At 41.7% G+C, this 21450-nt stretch overlaps 1 protein-coding gene across 2 annotated transcripts in view; it reads left to right on the forward strand.

Annotated features, from left to right (window-relative positions):
- LOC126199275 (myrosinase 1-like) overlaps positions 1 to 21450 on the forward strand; it is a 338624-nt gene that overhangs the window by 193194 nt on the left and 123980 nt on the right. The gene's annotated exons all lie outside the window — the stretch shown is intronic.

Consider the following 21450-nt stretch of genomic DNA (forward strand, 5'->3'; position numbering starts at 1 on the left):
AAAGTGAGCTATAGCTCAAACAATGAGTTTAGGAAGTTTATACCATCCTGTATTTTCATTCTGGATATACATTATTACAACATTTCTATAAAGCATTTCCAGGTGCAGATAACAACTGTCATCATTGTTGTACGGTGCAAATCTACCTGTTGCAAAACGGCAAGTTGGGTAAAACTGCACAACTTTCCGGTTTGCAACACGTAGATCCACAGTTGAAGCTAAATCTCTCCAGACCCACAGTTCACAGCAATCTAGAAACGAATAACAACAACGATCAAATACCTTCGTCACCTAAAAGAAGTAAGTCCTTTTCCAGGAAGAAAATATCGCCACAAAGACAGTGGTAAGGGAAGAACCCAGAAATAGTATGTGGGACCCCAGCCAAACAACAAATCGAATGATAAACCACAATAATCCACCAAAAGAAGACTGACTTTAATGTCTGAAGTGCAAGGGGTATTATTTGGGTTCCGGCCACTTAATTCGTGACCTCTGTTAAATGCTATTTACTGTGCAATATATTCGTAGGAGTCTATAATTTTTACTTTGTTTTATGCTATGTTAACCGCAACTACTATGATGAGAAAGGAGTTACGAGATTCTACAACCTATTTTTTCTCATTTTAATGATAATATGCAGATTTATTTTTGTAGATGCACGCTCTTACCTCACGAAAGGGTAAGACTGCGTATTTGAATAATACTTTTTAATAAGTCGACATCATTATTTGAATTTTACGCATCCGTTTCGGATTCTGTTATATAACAGCTGAAAGATAGATTAAATATCAGTAACAGATATTACTAAAATTTGTTGTTATTCCTTTAGTATATCGCCAATTAAAAATGAAGTGCCTAGTCCCTGTAAATACATCTGAGTAGAACATACAGTTCACCCCGTTGTCGAATACACGCATCACGTTAAACAAAGTGGCTAGCAAACATTTCCTGTAGAATGATGGCAAAACAGTTCGAAAAGATTAGAATTTTGTCTTGCTCCACAACTGGTGTTCAACTGTAAATGAGGCTTCCTCGAGTCAATGACAATGTAGTAAATTGAAGAGCGTTCAGAGGTACACGCTAAGTGGGACAGTGGCATTGGCTGTGGACAGATTCCGTGCGGGGGCACATGACGATACTCGACATTTGACAGCGGGTCGGAAATGCCGCGCGCTGATTGGACCTGTCACACCTCTCGCCTCCCCTCCCCCCTCCCACCGCAATCCCCCCTCCCCACCACCCCAATGGAAAGTTGTAGGCTCTGCTGCTTCGCCCGTATAAAGAGGAATGCCTGCCATTCCCGACAGCAGTCAGAAAGCTCACGAGATTCTTAGAAAAATTAAGTAGGGCGCCAGCCTACCGAGCTGCTATTGGTTGATGCTGTGACATATATGTCGGAACTGTGGAACGGCGCGATAAGATACGGACTGTGAGTTTACGTGTTCTAGAATCGTTTTGTTTCTGCTAGAATGGATGTGACAGCATTCAGTACGTTAAATGGCGACGAACGCTAACAACTGTTGTTGCGGCGGTCTTTAGTCTGAAGACTAGTTGGACGCAGCTGTCCCCTTAGTGCATCCTGTGCAAGCCTTTTCGTCTCCAAATAACTATTGCAACCAATATCTATATGAACCTGTTTATTGTGTTCGTCATTTGTTCTCTCTCTATAATTTCTACCCCGGCCTCCACACACACACTTCTCTCCAGCGCCATACTGACAATTCTTGATGTCTCAGAATGTGTCCTATCAACCGATTGCTTCTTTTAGTCGAGTTGTGCCATAAATTTCTTTTCTTCCCAGTTCGATTAACTCCTCATTAGTTATGCGATCTACCCACCGAATCTTCGATATTCTTCTGCAACATCATGTTTCAAAGGCTTCTGCTCTCTTCTTGTATGAACTGCTTATTGCCCACATTTCATTTCTGTACAGTGCTACTCTTCAGACAGATACTTTCCAAAATGACTTACTAACACTCAGGTAAATGTATATTCGATGATAACCAATTCATCTTTTTCAAAAACGCTTTCTGCGTTGTAGCCGCCCTGCATCCTCTTTACTTCGGCCACCATCCGTTATTTTGCTGCTCAAATGGCAAAACTTATATATTACTTTTAGTGTCTCGTTTCTTAATCTGATTTTCCCAGCATCGGCCGATGTAATTCGACAACATTCTAATACCTTTGTTTTACATTTGTTGATGTTTATCTTATAACCTCTTCTGAAGACACTATCGTTTCCTTAGAACTTTTCTTCCTAGTCCTTTTCTGTCTCTTATAGAATTACGGTGTCATCCGCGAACCTCAACGTTTTTATGTCCTCTCCATGAACTGTGCTCCTTCTCCAAATTTATCTTTGGCTTCCTTTATTGTTTGCTCAGTGTATAGATGGACTAGCATCGGGGATAGGTTACAACCCCGACGCCCTTCTTAATTACTGCTTCCTTTTCGTGTACTTCCGCTCGTATACCTGCAGTCTGGTTTCTGTAGTAACAGTAATAACATTTCCCTCGCTGTATTTTATCCCTGCAACCGAAAGTATTCCAGTCAAGACTGACAAAAACTTTCTTTATGCCTAAAATGATAAATATGTAGATATGTCTTTCTTTAATCTATCTTCTAAGAAAAGTCATAGTGTCAGTATTGACCCTTACGTTTCTATATTCCTCTGGAACCCAAACAGATCTTCCCCGCCGCGCGGGATTAGCCGAGCGGTCTAAGGCGCTGAAATCATGGACTGTGCGGCTGATCCCGGCGGAGATTCGAGTCCTCCCTCGGGCATGGGTGTGTGTGTTTGTCCTTAGGATATTTAGGTTGAGTAGTGTGTAAGCTTAGGGACTGATGACCTTAGCAGTTAAGTCCCATAAGATTTCACACACACACATCTTCCCCGAGGTAGGCTTATACCAGTTTTTCCAGGCTTATGTAAATAACTCGTGTCAGTATTTTGTATTCTTGACGTGTTAAACCGATAGTTTGGTAATATGCACACGTCTCAGTACCTGCTTTATTTAAAATTGGAATTATTACAAGCTTCTGTAACAACAATACTTCAGGTATCACTAAGCGCTGAAGGAAAGGGGTGGGGGAAGGAGGAGGAAATAAAACATAAGGAAATAAAACATACGTGTTAAAAAAAACTGTTCTGTTTCGTAGTTCGATTCATATTTGTGCCACATATTGAAGAACTTCTCTTGGTTCGACCCCATTGTTAGGAGTTCCGGTTGCGGTCCGTGTGCCAGCAAAATATGCTGTTTTGCCCTTAGATTGAAGAGCGAGCAGCACTTGAGGAGGAGAAACGCTTCAGCTGCCATGAAGGGTGACTAACAATCAATTTATCTTCTAACGGCACAATGCAACGTGAAGTGATTTAAGTACATTCTGATTATGTGTGTTTTTTCCGTTTGTGATATTCGCTTGCAGTTAGTTACAAGCACTTGGAAAGCATTTAGCAGACCTGCTACCACCTATTCGCACAGGGGCGAGCGGATCACGAAATTTTACTGTGTGCAGAGCTTTCGACAAAAGTTTGGCACTGAGAAGGTGTGATGTTCGGACCTTAGTTCAGTTACACAGATTTAGGTTTCCTGTAGCTTCCCAATACCACTTCAGGTCATGGTTCCTTCAACAAGAACGTAGATGATTTCATTGTGTTTTAATTTTAAAATGAGCTGCCGCTCCTGATCTAATGACATCGGTCTCGCCGGCACTTAAAAATGAATCTCTGATCGTATTCCTTTTTTTTTTTTTTTTTTTTTTTTAATTTTGGGGGTATCAAAACGTGGGCCGTATAGGAACAGCTAAGTAAAAGAGATGAACAAATGAAAGTTCAAATATAGAAAGACAGCGGACGATCAAGGGCGTAGTGGAGACTTGTTCGATAAAACAAATGAAGTTCGAGAGCTCTCACCAGAAGCGGATTGGTTGGTTGGACACAATGCACCGGCGTGGCATAAAGGAGGCAATAGAAGGAAAAGATGCCAGCCGTTGTGTATCTTACCTGTCCCTGCAGCCGAGCCGCTAACCCAAGCCAGTGTGCTGGGACCGTGTCGGGAGTAGTCAGTTCGAATACCGGTGGTGGAAGAAGTTTTCACCGCCAGCGTCTGGCCAGCAAGGGGAATGGTGGCGTCTAGCTCCTGATCATCAGAATTTGCACCATTATCGTGTCTGTGATATCCGTCTACTTTCTGTGATGAGTTAATACACCCGACTCTGATGAGTCTCGTCGGTTGCCGTACGCTGTCACAGTATATTGGAACGAGGGCGTTCGACAGTGTAAAAGGTGATGTGTCCCTCGGATGCGGACATCAAGCCTGGTAGTCCCCTGTCCAAAAACATCACTAACACAACACGACACTACACTGCACTCAGCAGGCATATATACTGTGTAGATACGTACATGGCACTTAATGACAGAACTGTTGAAGGTGCGCTGGATGGCGGTTCAGGATTCCCGCATCTCCTGCCAGCGCTCGTTTCCTTAGTATAGAACTCATTTTCAGTTGTGCAATACAGATTAAGACTTTTTTGTAGCACAAGTGGGTGGTGAGAGAGTTATGAGCAAGAAAGAAATTAGAAATAAAATCAGACTAGTCGAAAGACTTCAGGCGAAGACGGATAAGAAATGCTAGCAGACAAGCCAAGGTTGTATTCGACGTCAGCCGCCAGCCACCTGACTTTCGAGAGTGACATCCGTCTCACCCCGATATCTTCGAAATCCATCGAGTGCTTATATTAAGACACTCATGCTAACGCAGCGTATCACAACTTATTTCCTCGAACAGCGATTTTGCTTCCCAAGATAACTCGCGGAGGAGCTGATAAGAGAAACATGTGAAGCCTACATCCATCGTTATGTCTTATCTTTCACTTGTCAGAAATCAACCACAGTCGCCAAGCCGACATTACTGTCTGAAAAAAAAAACTGGACCTTCGTACTTCATTCTATTGATAATGATGGATTAATGCACGATAACTTATTTAGACAGAATACTTCATCATTTCCTACGTATAAATTGCCTACGTTTACTATTTTGATGTCTCTTTTCATGCTACACTATTTCTGGTTTTTTTTCTTTTTATGAGAAACTGTACTTTTTACCTTGCAAAGCGCTGCAATTTATACGAGAGATTTCGTATGTTATGCAAAGTTACAAAATGTGTAAGTAAATAATAAAATGTTTATCTTCTTTGTTGATGTTGTGGCCTTAAGTCTTGAGAGTGAATTGACGCAGCACTCCGTGCTAATCTGTCCGGTGTGAAAGCCTCTTCCTCTCCTACAACTATGGCAATCTGCATCCATTTGAAACTGCTTAATGTATCCAAAAATTAGTCAGTTTTTACCTCCCACACTGCAATCCATTACCAAAGTGTCAGTACCTTGATGTCACAGCAGTTGTCCTATCGACCTACTCCATCTTCTGCACATTGTGCTACAAATTTCCTTTCTTACGAGATCGACTTCGAACCTCCTCGTTAACAATTCGATCTACTTATCTAATATTCAGCATTCCCTTGTAGCACCACATTGCCAAAGCTTCTGTTCCATCTTAATCGTTTACGTTTCTCTTCCATACAGGGCTACAATCTAAACAAATACCTTCAGGAAAGAGTTCGTCACACATTAATTTATATTGAATGTTAACATCTGCTCTTTTCCAGTAACTTTATACACTCTCTACTTTGTTCTGTCACTTGTTTTGCTGCCCAGATAAGAAAACTCATCTATAGCTTTTAGTGTCTCATTTCTGAGCATTTAGTATTACCCTTACTATGTACTTTTATTGATGTTCTTTCTACAATGTCGTTTCAAGACGCTATCCATTTCGTTAAAGTGCTCTTGCTGTTTGCCAGGGAATTACTATGTTGTTGGCAAGCCTGCAAGTTTTTGTTTCTTCTCCCTGACTTTAATTTCCGTTTCAAATTTCTCCTCGGCGTCCTTTACTGCTTTCTCGAGTAAGGTTAAAACTTCGCCTCACTTCCTACTCAATTACTACTTCCCTTTCATGTCCTTGAATTCTTACAACTGGAGTCTGGTTTTTGTGCAAGTTGTAAATAACATTTTGGTATTTGATCCCCACTAAATTCAGAATTTCAATCCTTTCTAGATCTACAAATGCAATGGTCATACGTTTGCCATTCTTAAACCTATCTAACAATAAGATAAGTTGTAGCAACAATATTGCCTCGAACGGTCCCACATTTCCACGGCTACCACAATGTGGCTGGTTGCGTTCCTCACCAAATATACTTAACGGCGAGGGGGTGCATGAGGTCCAGCATGAATAAAATAACGTCCACAGTGATATTCCCCGAGCCTAAATAATTCTTATCAATATTTTACAACCATGACTTTTTACTGGTTTCGGTAACATTAACTTTTGCCAGCATCAACCGTCTTTGGTATTGGAGTTGTCATATTCTGTTTTCAAGTACGAGAGAATTTCTCGTGTCTCACATACCTTGCATACTAGGCGAAAGAGTTATGTAGTGGTATGTTATAAGGCTCTCAAAAATTCTGAAGGAAGATCTTATATTCCAGGTGGCTTGTTCCGACTAAACTCTTTCAGTGCAATATCAAATTCTATACGCAGTACAACATTTCCCATCACCGTGTACTTTCTCATCTTTTCCTATAATATTGTCTCTAAGTTCATTTCCCTTGTATAGCCTTTCCATATACCCTTTCCACCTTCAGCTGTCCTTTCTTTGCTAGTACTGATTTCACATCTGAGCTTTTGCTATTCGTACAGCTACTCCTCTCTTCTCCAAAAGTCTTTTTCATTGTAATATACGTGGCAATTATCGTTCTCGTAGTCATGAACGCTTCTACAGCATTGCATTTCTCCTCCAGCCATTTCCGCTTTGCCATTTTGTAATTTATGGCGATCTCACTTTTTATACAGAATTCAATATCTCCTGTACTGAAGGGTTTCTGCTAGGTGTTGGCTTTTTCCCTACTTGCTCCTCTGCTGCCTACACTACGGTCTGCCAAAAGTACTATCAGTCTTTTATAGTATTCCTTCCCCCAGTTTCAGTGAATAATTACCCAATGTTCCCTTTGAAACAATTAACAATCTATAATTCTTTCAGTTTATTTGCGTCCTTTCTCCTTAGTTTCCTACCTTCCTTTAATTGCTTCAGTTTTGTCTTCAGTTAACAAGCAATGGTCAAAGTCGACAACTACCGCTAGGAACATTATGCAGTTTAATGTCTGGTTTCGATATGTTTGCCAGTGCATCATAAATCTGAAAACGTACAGTGACTCCAGGTCTCTCAATACTACTTTTTTATGTGTTTCTTAAACCATGTACTCTAGCGATAATTAAATTATGTTCTGCGCAAAGTTCCACTAGGCAGGTCCCTCTTTCATTCCTTTCCCTCAGTCCATATTTTCGTAGTATTTTTCTTTCTCTTCCTTTTCGTTCTATTGAATTTCAGTCCTTCTTCACAATTTTCGTCCACGTTAGTTATCTGAATAATTTCTTTTATGCTATCGTAAATTCTTTCAATCTTTTCATCACCTGCGGAGATACGTAGTTGGAATTTGAACGTGCACGAGTACTTCTGTGGTGGGTGTTTGCTTCACGTTCATCTTGGCTACGAAATGCGTTCACTAAGCTTTCCATAGTTGTGTAACTGTGTTCCTATTGTCCTATTCATTATTAGACATATCCCTACATTCACCCTATTTCATTTTGTCTTGATAGCGTTGCACTGATCCGAGCCAAAGTTTTGTTCTTCCTGGCACCGCACTTCGCTAACCCTACTATATTTAACTTCAACCTCATTTTCTTCATGTGGGGCACCACAGCCGTATATTTTAAAGTCTTCCCCTCAGTTGTTTTTTCTCAAGTATTCAATTTATTATTCCTTGTACAACTGGCCAGTTTCGGTCTTACAGGTCATTTTCAGGCGCAGTAGTTGTCGATGTGTTGTACAATTATTATCCTGTTAATAAACGCGATATAGCGAGCACATAACATGCAAGCGTCGGAATTAAAATCCAAGAGCTTGCTGCGTGCAGTAATAGTCATCTTTATAACAGATGTCACATTGTAGGACACTACATGTGCTGTGGACAGTTGGTGTTCTAAAACGAAAGCGAACACATATAGTGTCCGATAACGTGGCATTAGTTATAAAAGATGACTGTTACTCCACGCAGTAAGTTTCTGATTTAATTGTGACGCTTGCACATTATGTCCCCGCTTCCAGATCGTCTGTATCGCCGTTTATTAAAATGATCATTGTACAATACATTGACACCAAATGGGTTTAGAGATGGGTTGTAAGGCCGAAATTGGGCAATCGTGCGAGGTATAATAAAATGAATACTTGTGAAAACACAGACGAGGTGGAACACTTCAAAATGTCGTTTAACTTCAACCTGCCCGTTTTTCTTTTTAAATTTTCCAACTTTCAGGGATCTAACATTCTGATGTGTAGAAAAGCCGTTTTGTTTTTCCCGATGACATCTGTTTAATCCCTGTCCTGCAATCCGAATAGGGCACTATTTTACCTGCGAAATATTTTATCCAAGATGATGGCGACATCACCAAGTCGTGCGATAGACCTGCACGCTCTCTGGAAATATAAAGGCTGTAATTTCCCCTTTATTTCAGCCGTTCGCAGTAGCAACATAACAAGGCCATTTTGATTAATGGTAGAAGACTAGATCAGCTCTTGCAAAACAGAAAAGCGTGATTCCCTCTCCAGGAATCGTATATTAGTCTGGACTTTCCAGAAATACACCTCTGATTTGGTTTCAGGTTCGGTACGGCTATGCATATCGCTGAGGCACGTAAGCTTCCCCACTTCTGCGAGATCCATGGCTCGTTTGGGCGTTATACTTCACGATCCTACACTGTAACACCGCTATGACAGTACTGTGTAAGAACAGAGACACTTCCGCCTCCGCAGGTCGCGATGTGTTGCTGTATTTGAAGGTAACTTGTTTGAGTGGTAATAGTGACAGCCTTTTCATCTGCGCAGTTTGGCTGCCTAGGGAAGAACGGGTGGTGGCGTCGTGTTCTTGACCAACAGACTGTGCAAGTTCCTGGCTTATTTAAAAAATCAAAGAGCAGTTTTTCTCATTCCTACAATCACTCGTAACACATATAACAACACTCTATTGTAAGCCTCTCGTAAGACTTATCCACACGACAAAGATGCACACTTCAGGAGCTAAGCAGGGAAAGAAGATTCCTCTCATGTACATGTGTCTTCAGAAGGCCGCCTTATCGTGTTTGGAAGAGGATACTTCTGATACCTCTTAGAGTTACCTCCGTTACTGTCCAAACTGGGAATACCGCTTGCGAATAACAGTATTACCTCTGATGTATCTGGTTTTACCGTCGTAGCGATACATGGAAGTCGGTTGTTGGACAGACACTTCTCGGTCATGGAAATCGTTAGATGTGATGTGCATGTACAGAAAAACAAATGATTCCAATTTTCAGACAACTATGTCGATCATTACCAAATTACTGCTTCTGTAAGGGCCGGAGGCGGACCAACGTGTTACTGACTTGGTCTATTCGTGACGGTCTTATTCTATAATAAATCATTCAATTTTTCTGAGATCGTAATCATTTGTTTGTCTATACGTGTACATAACATGTAGCAGCTTCCGTCCCATTGAGATAATTCCTTCGTGATGCATCTTTTTTTGTCTTAGAGTGTATATGCTCACTTTTATAGAAAGAAATATTCAGTGATCGTGGAAATTAGGACGTCAATTAATATCTTACTTTTCTCTATGCTATAGTTGCATGAAATCTTTCAATGACTTTCGTGAAGACGGAATCCAAGAACGATGCTGCCTCTGGATCACGGGTCCTCGGGTTCGATTCCCGGCCGGGTTGGGGATTTTCTCTGCCCGGGGACTGGGTGTTTGTGTTGTCCTCATCATTTCATCACCATCATTCGTGACAGTGGCTACATTGGATTGGGTGAAAATATTGGACTGTATAAAACTTAGAACTTTGTACATGCGCTGATGATCGCGCAGTTGAGCGCCCCACAAACCAAACATCATCATCATCATCATCCCATAATGACGCACCGCGTGAGGAGCTTGTTGTCCTCAGTTGAGTGAGGCCCAATTCTGCACTTAAGAGCCATCACCCTTGTGGCATGGGGAGTTATCGAAAGGCCCGGTTTGGCTGTGTGTATAAGTCAGGAACAGCATTGTCTCGGTTTTGTGTATCGTCCGCGGTGAGTTGCAGAGCAGCTACTGTACTGTACTACTACCTCCAAGTAGATCCGATTGTGTGAGGGAGACCACTTCACATAGGATGACTCGATGAATGTAACGGTAGAGCGCGGCGAGGCATAACTGTTTCACAAAAGAATTTTGTTTTCAAGTTGGAAAGTCCTTTCCAGAAGCAAGTGGTGTGAGGTGCCGAGCCCCGTTTGGAACCGTGAGGAGCTGCGAGGCCCAAGGCGTCACCCGGGACGGTCCAGCCAGTTTGTTGATAATCTAGAACGAGACTGTTACTAGTGCTCATCCGTCTTGAGCTGACTGTAATTACAGTCAGGTCAAGACGGATAACCAATGGATGTTGCGGAAAATGACCACGCAAACAAACGTGTAGTAGAATGTGTTTCTTTACTGCTTAGCAATAGTAATGCGGCAGAGGGGAGGAGCCGAGCACTGGCTGCCAGAAACTCCAAAACGGGAATCCGGGGCGTTGGCTAGAAAGAGAATTCGATAGCAGAGTGGGGACATAAGGAAGATTTGTTCAGAACCGAGTCCTTCCATAGGTTAAAATCGCAAGCTTCATTAATTCACATGAACCTGTGTAAGGTCACTTAGGTCGCAAGAAAACGGCATCTAGTAGATGTCGTTTTGTGAGGTTTTCGTGGGAGGAAGTAACATGTGGCCTTGCTCTTCTTAGAAAGTATGCCCTCAAACTATTAACGGTTAACCTCTCCGTGGTTTATAACGGCTCTTTTTCAGTGTCTAAAGGAACCTGCGATACAATACGTCATTCTTCCGAGGATCTGCTCTATTTCTTCTATTACTCTTTTCTAGTAAGCGTCCAACAAAGAGGGGCAATACTCAAGAACGAGAGTTTTGTCCACCATCTATTTCGTTGATGAGCTTCGTTCTGCTATTTCCGCAACTATTTTTATCTGATCATTACACTTCGGGTCGTTCTTGCTGCATACTGCGTTGTACAATGTCTGAAGCACCCAGAAGATATGATCGGATGTTACTGTCGTGTCGATAGATTGGTGTATTCTCTCTTCACTGGCAATTTTCTTTTGAATATTAAAATTGATATCGTCGACAATATTATTTTTAGTTGCCAACTCTCATATTTTTTGTTAGTCGCTATATTTGTATGTGTGGCCAAAGATGTTATTTTTTAAAGCATGCATTGATCTCGTCTGCTGGTGCTGACTTGGGGATAGCTGGAAGTGTTTATAGAAAATCTCCAGAGAGTATGAGTAGAGCTCCTCCCATCACTTCAGAGTTTCCTCGCAGGTCTTGTAATGTTCTGTCCATGGATTCGACCGATTTTTTATGTACCGTTGCGCACTCGTCCCAGAAGATAATTTTAGCTTGGTCTTGAAGTGCACCCTGCCCAGATGCTCTTGAGATTTTGCATACTGGATATTGTTCTTCGGCTTTATTCAACGGTAGTTGGAGGGCGAAATAGGCAGTTCGTCCTCCTTCCATAAGTGTGGCTGCAATGCCGGATGATGCCAGTGCAAGTAGCACGTATTTCCGCCAGCGATAGATTTATTAGACACGTTATCCCGGCACTAACTGATGTGTCCAAGTAAATCATTCCGCCAGTGTTATCGATCCGGTCCATGATAACTTCGTAAATTTCGTTTTGATTGTCTTTGGCGAGTGGTTTGTTGTGAGCAATGTATTGAAGTAGTTCGTTGATGTTATAGCTTTTCTCCTTTGTAATTTCGAAGTTTAGCACAGTGATAGCATCTTTCGTGGTGCTTGCATTCCAAGTTGTGCTAAGGTCTGGTTGCTTAGCAACAAACATTTATTTTCTAAGCGAATGAGTGCTGCATCGAAAATGTCGTCGTTGAATTCGATGGTCACATGAGGATGAGCTTGTCGGATATAACACAGTATGTCATCACACACACTCTTTTAGAAGGAGTCCTATAGCTGTTTTGGATTCGATGGGTTACATATTGTTAGAATTATGGCGAATAAATCTCTCATTTGTTCCGATTAGGCTGTGAGTGAGGCCTCTTGTAGTGTTAATTCCCAGTGGTTGTCGTTTTCCAGTAGTCGAAGCGTTGCCGTGCTTCTCTGTACGTCTGGCATAGGTAATCATCAACAATCCTGAGATATGTGACGCTTATTCATCCCCATATTTTGTGTAGCAACATCCAGAGTTAGAAACATTCGACGTTGTTCTGATGTACTGTGTACACTGACCTAGTGCGCCAGTTTTCATGATTCCTGGATGAACTTCTACTGGAATTCCTTGCTTTCGTCGTTGAAAGATTTTAATTGTCGTTTTCCACTCATAATAGGTAGGGACATCGACATATCGTAAAGTTTTCGCGAATGGATCCATTTGCAACAGTTGATAAAAAGCTGTTAATGTTGTGTTCTGCGGTGGTTACTTGCAGTTCTTCCGGCGGTGTCTTTTGTGAAGTAAACTCTCTATCCATTCTCCAAATGTACAGCTAGATGTTGCACAGTTGTTTCGCGTTCGTGTATGGGAAAACAGAAAATCCGCCATGCTGCTTCGTTACTGTTGATATAGCTTCCCATTTAGTACGTGAGAATCTCGTCGGTTTCATTTTGTTGTCCGCTGTCTTTGACTATTAGAAGTAATGCCATGTCACTGCCTTTGTTCACATACTTACAGTGAGGTTTGACGGATTTTTCTCAATTGCAGTAGTCTATGTTTGTGTGTATGGAACATTTTGGAAGGTAATGTGTTATAGGGTACTACCCATTGATTATCTATTACCAGGTCGTTGCTGCCTCGTATTCGTAATTTTGTTATGAAGCCACCGTTTTTGGGTCATCGTCTTCTGTATTTGGGATAGTCATCAACTCCGGTTTGTGTTTCGTCCAAGGATGGTTTTGCGCATTTTTTGTACATTTCCCATCACTCATACATGACGAATTGGGGTTTAATGGCCAGCATGGTTCGTGAATAATGTTTTTCACTATTATATCGTACAGTTCCGGATTTTCTTGTGGATTGGGATATTCAAATTGGATGATTTTGTCGATATCCGTGGGATGCATTGTGTCAGGTAGCAACATGAGATTATGTGAGAGAGGCAGTCCTCATTTCTGCCATTCGGTTATGTACATCCAGCATCTAACGATTGCAAAGATGTTGTATTTTGTGGTGGCTTGAATAAATCTCATTCGTTTTTGTCGAAAAACTCGGGCTATTTTGTCGTGTTGATACGTGGGAGCTTGTACGTATCTTAGTTGTTCTTTGATTTCTGGCCACGACGAGCTGCATGTGAATTTTATGAAGAGATCAGGTCGCCCTTATTTTCTTATGTAGGTCATGGCATCTTGAGTATATTAGTGCGTATGTCTCGGACTTCCTACGTACGATGAGGGTAGGATTACCATTGTTCCAATGTCGTCAATGTTCCCGTTATTTACGTCTGCGTCTCGAAGGTGGATGTACCTTCTGTGCGTAGTTCCTTCTGATTCAGCCTTACGTAAAGCATCAGTTCCGCTTCTATTTTCACATACATATGTTCCAGGCACTGTTGGAATAAACGGCGAATATTGAGAATGAGATTCTATGTTTCATTGTCTCTGACCTTTATGCGGTAAGCATAGAGCTCCTTGGAAGTGACTCTTTTGTTTGTTTCTACACCTCTTTCAGACTGAATTTGTTTCACGTAAAAATGATATCGTTCTCTCCTTGCAGAAATATTAATGAATATTGGAGGGCATCAAATGAACGGCGTGTCTGCAGTGCGTTGCAGGCCTTCTATTTTTCGTTGTACAATTATGTCACGGCCTGAAGAATGAAATTTTCACTCTGCAGCGGAGTCTGCACCGATTTGAAACTTCCTGGCAGATTAACACTGTGTGCCGGACCGAGACAGGAACTCGGTACTTTTGCCTTTCGCGGGGAAGTGCTCTACCAGCTGAGCTAGCCAAGCACGACTCACGACCCCTCCTCACAGCCCGAGTTCGAGTCTCGGTCCGGCACACAGTTTTAACCTGCCAGGAAGTTTCATGTTACGGCTCGTGTTTTCATTGTCCACAATTAAGATGGCGACTTAGTCTATCTGAGGTGCATTAAATCGACGTTCGTGTTCTCCATGTGGTCTTTTGTCGGCTCCAATTATAGATTTATAGTCATCAGAAATAATTTGATCTACTGCTGTTTTGAATATGTGAATCAGTTGATTGTGTACGTGTAAGATTGTCTCTACATCTCGGACTACTTCTTGTCTTGGACCACTGATATTTGTGCATCATTGATCAATTTCTATTTCTTTATTTTCGATGAAATACGCTTGCAGAAATTTATGCTCTTCGTTGGTAGTGGTAGTATGTTGTAATAGATTTGTTCTTCGATGTAAAATACATACTCGATTTCATCTCTGTTAGTGTTGGTCGAAGTGATACCGAAAGAAGACATTTGGCAGCAGGCATTGTACGCTTTTATATTTTGAAGAAATTTTAATTCTGGAGTTTCCCCGCTCATGTAATGTAAAAATTCCTGCTGAGGTGCTTCCAGTGGTGGTAATCGAATTATTCCATGCATGTAACAGAATTCTTGTTTCTCTACTGAATCCTTTCGCGTTGCAAAATTGGCAGATGTTATCCATTTTCCCATTAAGGGGGGTAGGACGTCAAACGGGCCGACTTGGAGCAGGAGAGGCACCACAGGACATTTTAATTTCCACTGTCTATACTTTTACAAATAAATTCATAAAACTTTGTCAGCATGACCAGGAAGGATTCAGAATTCACAATCATAGCAGTGGATGTTTGAAAACATAACGAAGTAATTTTTTTACATGTGAAATGTCATCATTTTTTTTACTTACTAATGGCTGCATTTGTTGCTATAGGTACACTTTTCTTCGTAAGTAAGAGAGATTCTTCGATGAATTTTGCACAGCATACAAACCAAATTTAAAGGTGTATGAAACTCTAGAATTTTCCAAATCTATTAAAAACTGTGATAAAAATTGAGGTAATTAACTAGAAAATTTGTGTTTTTCCTAAACATGAAGTTTAAAATATAACAGTTTATTCGTTTTTTCAGAAATTAAATAAGTTCTCGAGTTTCATACACCAGTGAGTTGGTATGTATGATGTGCAAAATTCATCGAAGAATCTCTCTAATTTATGAAGAAAAGTGCACCTACAGCAACAAATGCAGCCATTAGAAGGGAAAAAATGATGCAATTTCCACGTAAAAAAATTATTTTGTTATGTTTTCGAACTTCCACTGCAATGAGTGTGAATCTGAATCCTTCCTAGTGACGCTGATAAAGTTTTATGAATTTTGTTTGTCAAAGTATAGACACTGGAAATTAAAATGTCCTGTGATGCCTCTCCTGCTCCAAGTCGGCCCGTTTGACGTCCTACCCCCCTTAACACGTATCTGGTATATTCTTCCGTCGGGTAGTAGCGGAATACTTCATTTATTAGGTGGTACTGTTTAGTTGTCCTCCTCCTCTTTTACGTTAGAGCATTGTCTAAAACATAACTGAAATCAACTTTTTAGCAACAAATTCACTAAGTATACTTGACATACTTTTCACACTTTATTTTCGGTTTACATTCAGTCACTGTATCATTTTTACTGCGCACACTTCACTGTTTGCTTTTACTCACTCACTGCACTACTTTTTGGGTTCCTCACTTCGTCATTGATAAGAAACTGTCGTCGAACCCACGACGGATCTTGCTTTATGTAGCCCTACCAATGGATATCCACACCAGTGACGAATTCCAGAACATACCAAAAAGGCTTCAAATCGTCAAAAATGTTCCACAACATTCGCGAGTGTTCTTGAAAGTTTCAAAATTACCTGGGATATACCGGAATGTTGCCGAACGTTTTGGAATCAGCCCGAATCCCGGAACATTGTGCAACATTCTGGAATGTTTTGAAATACTCTCGAATACCCTAGAATGTTCTGGAATGTTCTCAAATGCTATTGAAAATTCTAGAATGTTCTAGACATTTCTAGAGGTGTGAATCTTCCTAGTCATTATATCTTCAAAAGCACGTCCTTCAGGTAAAAATGGGAACCTTCTTCATGGATGAGGAATAGAGGCTACCACGTCATGCAACTCCCTTCACCGTACCGGGACTAGTTTATGAGTTTTAGCGGCATGCACATTGTACACTTACTTTCGTAATATTTATTTATTATCAATTCCAATGGTTCTGAGCACTATGGGACTTAACTGCTGAGGTCATCAGTCCCCTAGAACTTAGAACTACTTAAACCTAACTAACCTAAGGACATCACACACATCCATGCCCGAGGCAGGATTCGAACCTGCGACCTTAGCGGTCGCGCGGCTCCGGACTGTAGCGCCTAGAACCGCTCAACCACTCCGGCCGGCTATTTATTACCCATCTTCCCCTATAGCTCCCTACAGAATGTTAATAACGTTTTTTTATTTAAAAGGCTTTAAAGAGTTTTCACATAAATTTCGGAGGCATTACTTTTCAGCAAGCCCTTGTACGTAAATCCTCTGTAAAATACAAGAAAATAGGAGAAACTGGAATGAATGTCTCGAAAGGATGAATAGACAAAGATTACCTCTCCATATAAGAAGGTTTAAACCATTTGGGACAAGAAGTCATGGAAACCGAGGAAGCGGTTGGTACTGTAACAGTCAAAACGGAGAAAGGTCTATTGCTTGAAGTGATGATGATGATGTAGATGTATTACACCTCCCCAAGTCAGCCTCTTTCTTTGAGCAACATCTGCAGTTACCTCATGGCTCCACGATCTGCTTGCGGCCTCAGAATACGTGTACGCCCACTTAACTTGAAGGCTGGCAAATGAGTAAGCCGATTCCCAAGCCGCTCACAGGTACGTACTTTCCAACTTTTCCGAATCTTTTCACGTAGGAAGAACAAAATTACTGATCCATTACAACCGACTTCTCAAGTACACTCCGCAACACCGACAACGTCCCAGCGGGCTCAAAACTAACCTCATGCACCCCAAGAGGGCTAGCAGCCAACTCCTTGACTTCGCGAGTTCCGAGCAAACCCACGAGGTTATTTGAAAATAATCCCTTTCAGCCACTCAGCCTCAGCAACAGAATTCACGCATTTATATTGGACTTTCCCTGCTAACGTTAACTGCGTTTGCTCTAAGGTGCTGCTTCCTGCTGTAGGGCGCTTCAAAACACCAAATACCTCGCCGCCTGGGAAAAGCACTCGCCTTTGAGCCAGCCCCGTAGGCCTCCACAACAGCCCATTTAAGAGGATTAGGGGAGTATTGGCCCTTCACCTGCAGGCTGAAAGCAACATTCTTTCCCCGGGTAATGGAAGTTGGCTATAGAGCCCATACCCGTATTAGCCACAGGGCGAACACAAAAGTGCCCATAAAATGATATTTTGCACTGTAGGAAACAGTAAAATATGTATAACACAATCTAAAAGTTTTGCTGAACGTTCATAAGTATCAGTTCGTTTCTGAAATGAGAGTATATTGAGTTTTCTAATATTGGCAAAGAGCACAAGTGTTTAGCGCATGTGTAACCCGAGAACTGAACAGACGAAAAAAATCAATGGAATTGGATTTCTCGTACTTCATCGCGAAGAAAAAACTAACTTACAACAGCAACAAAAAATGAACTTTGCTTCTTGAATGAGTAATTGTTAACAGTGTGATGTCACCAACTCTGCGTCATGCAGCTGGTATCAGAAAGCTATCTCCTGAAATAATCTTGTCCCGTGAGAACGCGAGGCCACATTCCACCACCCACATGCTCCCAAGTCATAATGTCTGATAACCTCGTAACTCTGATTTAATCTTTAATTTACACTATTTCAAAAATTTTCTTATTGCTAAGCCGGTTACCATGGATGATGACGTCAGTACACAGACAACATGGCTTAATAAGTACCATCCTTATGTATAAGAGCTATCACTTCCCTATTGTCACCTATGGAGGAGAAACATGGACAATGACAGAAAGGGACTGGAGCAGACTGCAAGCAGGGGAAATGAAATTTCTCAGAGCAGTTAAGGGAAAAATAAGAGTGGACAGAGTGAGGAATGTAGATATTAGAAAGAACCGTAAACAAGGAAGTATGAGAGAGGAAATCGAAAAAAAAAGAGATTAAGATGGTACGGGCACGTTAAGAGGATGCGTGGGCAGAGTCTTACCAAAATTATGCACCCAGACCCGGCAGTAGCCGGAGCGGGATTCGGATACATACATACATACATACATACGTATCATCCGAGTGTATGAAGGTCTACTAATGTCGGATCCATTTAATTTTTAGTTATTCGGATGGCAGAGCAACAGATACTGGGCTCGCAACAGGACTACTTTTGTGTTAAATGAATGACAGGTTATGAAATACATGATCAAGGAATATAAAAGCAATTGCAATCGTTCAAAAGACGAATGACTGGACCTGGTGGGATACCAATACAGTTCTGCACAGAGTATGAGAAAGAATCTGCGCCTTTCTAGCAGCAGTTTACTGCAAGTCTCTGTAGGAGTGAAACGTACATAATGATTGGAAAAAAGCGGAGTTCATTCTTGTTTACAAGAAGAGTCGTCGAATACGCGCTCTAAACTAAAGGCTTACATCTCTGACATTGGTCTGTCGTAGAACATTGGAACATGTTTGATGCTTTGGTATTACATTTCTGGAGAACGAAAATCTCATCTGTAGAAACCAACGTGGGTTCCGAAAACAACCATCGTGGAAAATACAGTTCGCTCTGTTCGTCCACAAGATCCAGAGAACAGTAGATACAGATAGGCAGGTGTATACCGTGACTTTTGACTTCCGTGAGGTGTTCGGTACAGTTTTTCTCTGCCGCCTAATCAACAAAATGCAAGCGCACGGAATATCAGACCAACTGTCTGAGTGGGCAGAAGAGTTTCTAGCAAAAAGAAGTCATTCCGAGTGGAGAGAAGTCTTCAGGCGTTAAAGTAACTAGGGGAGTGCGCCAGGGAAGTGTTATAGGATCATTACTTTTCACAATACTTCCACATGACCAAGTGGATGTTGTAGGAAATTCCATGAGGCTTTTCGCGGATAATGCTGCTGTATGCACAGAAGTCGCGACGCTAGTAAACTGTAGCGAAATGGAGGAAGAGCTTCAGAGGATCGACGATTGATGCAGGGAGTGGCAATAGACCATCAATATATACTAACGTAACGCACTGCGAATACATAGGCAGATAAACCCTTTATTTTTTTTATTACACAGTTGCAGAACAATCACTGGAAACAGTTACTTCCGTAAAATATCTAGGAGTTTGCATATACGGGGTGGTCCATTGATAGTGACCGGGCCAAATATCTCACGAAATAAGCATCAAACGAAAAAACTAAAAAGAACGAAACTCGTCTAGCTTGAAGGGGGAAACCAGATGGCGCTATTGTTGGCCCTGTAGATGGCGCTGCCATAGGTCAAACGGATATCAAAACCCCCCATTTTTTATTACATATTCGTGTAGTACGTAAAGAAATATGAATGTTTTAGTTGGATAGATGGCGCTGTAATAGTCACAAACGTATAAGTACGTGGTATCACGTAGCATTCCGCCAGTGCGGACGGTATTTGCTTCGTGATACTCGTACATTACCCGTGTTAAAATGGACCGTTTACCAATTGCTGACTGGGTGTTGTGTGACGTCCTTAGGTTAGTTGGGTTTAAGTAGTTCTAAGTTCTAGGGGACTGATGACCATAGATGTTAAGTCCCATAGCGCTCAGAGCCATTTGAACCCATTTTTGAACCAATTGCGGAAAAGGTCGATATCGTGTTGATGTATGGCTACTGTAATCAAAATGCCCAATGGAGGTGTGCTATGTATGCTGCTCGGTATCCTGGACGACATCATCCAAGTGTCCGGACCATTCGCCGGATAGTTACATTATTTAAGGAAACAGGAAGTTATCAGCCTCATGTGGAACGTCAACCACGACTTGCAACAAATGATGATGCCCAAGTAGGTGTTTTAGCTGCTGTCGCGGCTAATCCGCACATCAGTAGCAGTCAAATTGCGCGAGAATCGGGAATCTCAAAAACGTCGGTGTTGAGAATGCTACATCAACATCGCTTGTACCGTACCATATTTCTACGCACCAGAAATTGCATGGCGACGACTCTGAACGTCGTGTACGGTTCTGCCAATGGGCACAAGAGAAATTACGGGGCGATGGCAAATTTTTTGCACGCGTTATATTCAGTGACGAAACGTCATTCATTCGCCAACAGCGGTAACGTAAACCGGCATAATATGCACTATTTGGCATCGGAAAATCCACGATGGCTGCGACAAGTGGAACATCAGCGACCTTGGCGGGTTAATGTATGGTGCGGCATTATGGGAGGAAGGATAATTGGCTCCCATTTTATCGATGGCAATCTAAATGGTGCAATGTATGCTGATTTCCTACGTTATGTTCTACCGATGTTACTAGAAGATGTTTCACTGCATGACAAAATGGTGTTGTACTTACAAAATGGTGGATGTCCGGCACATAGCTCACATGCGGTTGAAGCAGTATTGAATAGCATATTTCATGACAGGTGGATTGTTCGTCGAAGCACCATACCATGGCCCGCACGTTCACCGGATCTGACGTCCCCGGATTTCTTCCTCTCGGGAAAGTTGTAGGATATTTGCTATTGTGATCCACCGGCAATGCCTGACAACATGCGTCAGCGCATTGTCAATGCATGTGCGAACATTACGGAAGGCGAACTACTCGCTGTTGAGAGGAATGGTCATCAGTCCCCTAGAACTTAGAACTACTTACTAACTAATCTAAGCACATCACACACCTCCATGCCCGAGGCAGGATTCGAACCTGCGACCGTAGCAGTCTCGCGGTTCCGGACTGAGCGCCTAGAACCGCTAGACCACCGCGGCCGGCTGTTGAGAGGAATGTCGTTACACGTATTGCCAAATGCATTGAGGTTGACGGACATCATTTTGAGCATTTATTGCATTAATGTGGTATTTAAAGGTAATCACGCTGTAACAGCATGCGTTCTCAGAAATGATAAGTTCACAAAGGTACATGTATCACATTGGAAGAACCGAAATAAAATGTTCAGACGTACCTACGTTCTGTATTTTAATTTAAAAAACCTACCTGTTACCAACTGTTCGTCTAAAATTGTGAGCGATATGTTTGTGACTATTACAGCGCCATCTATCACAAAGCGAAAAAAGTGGTCCAACTAAAACATTCATATTTCTTTACGTACTACACGAATATGTAATAAAAAT

The sequence above is a fragment of the Schistocerca nitens genome, chromosome 8, assembly GCF_023898315.1.
Source record: "Schistocerca nitens isolate TAMUIC-IGC-003100 chromosome 8, iqSchNite1.1, whole genome shotgun sequence".
In the NCBI taxonomy this organism is placed as follows: domain Eukaryota; kingdom Metazoa; phylum Arthropoda; class Insecta; order Orthoptera; family Acrididae; genus Schistocerca; species Schistocerca nitens.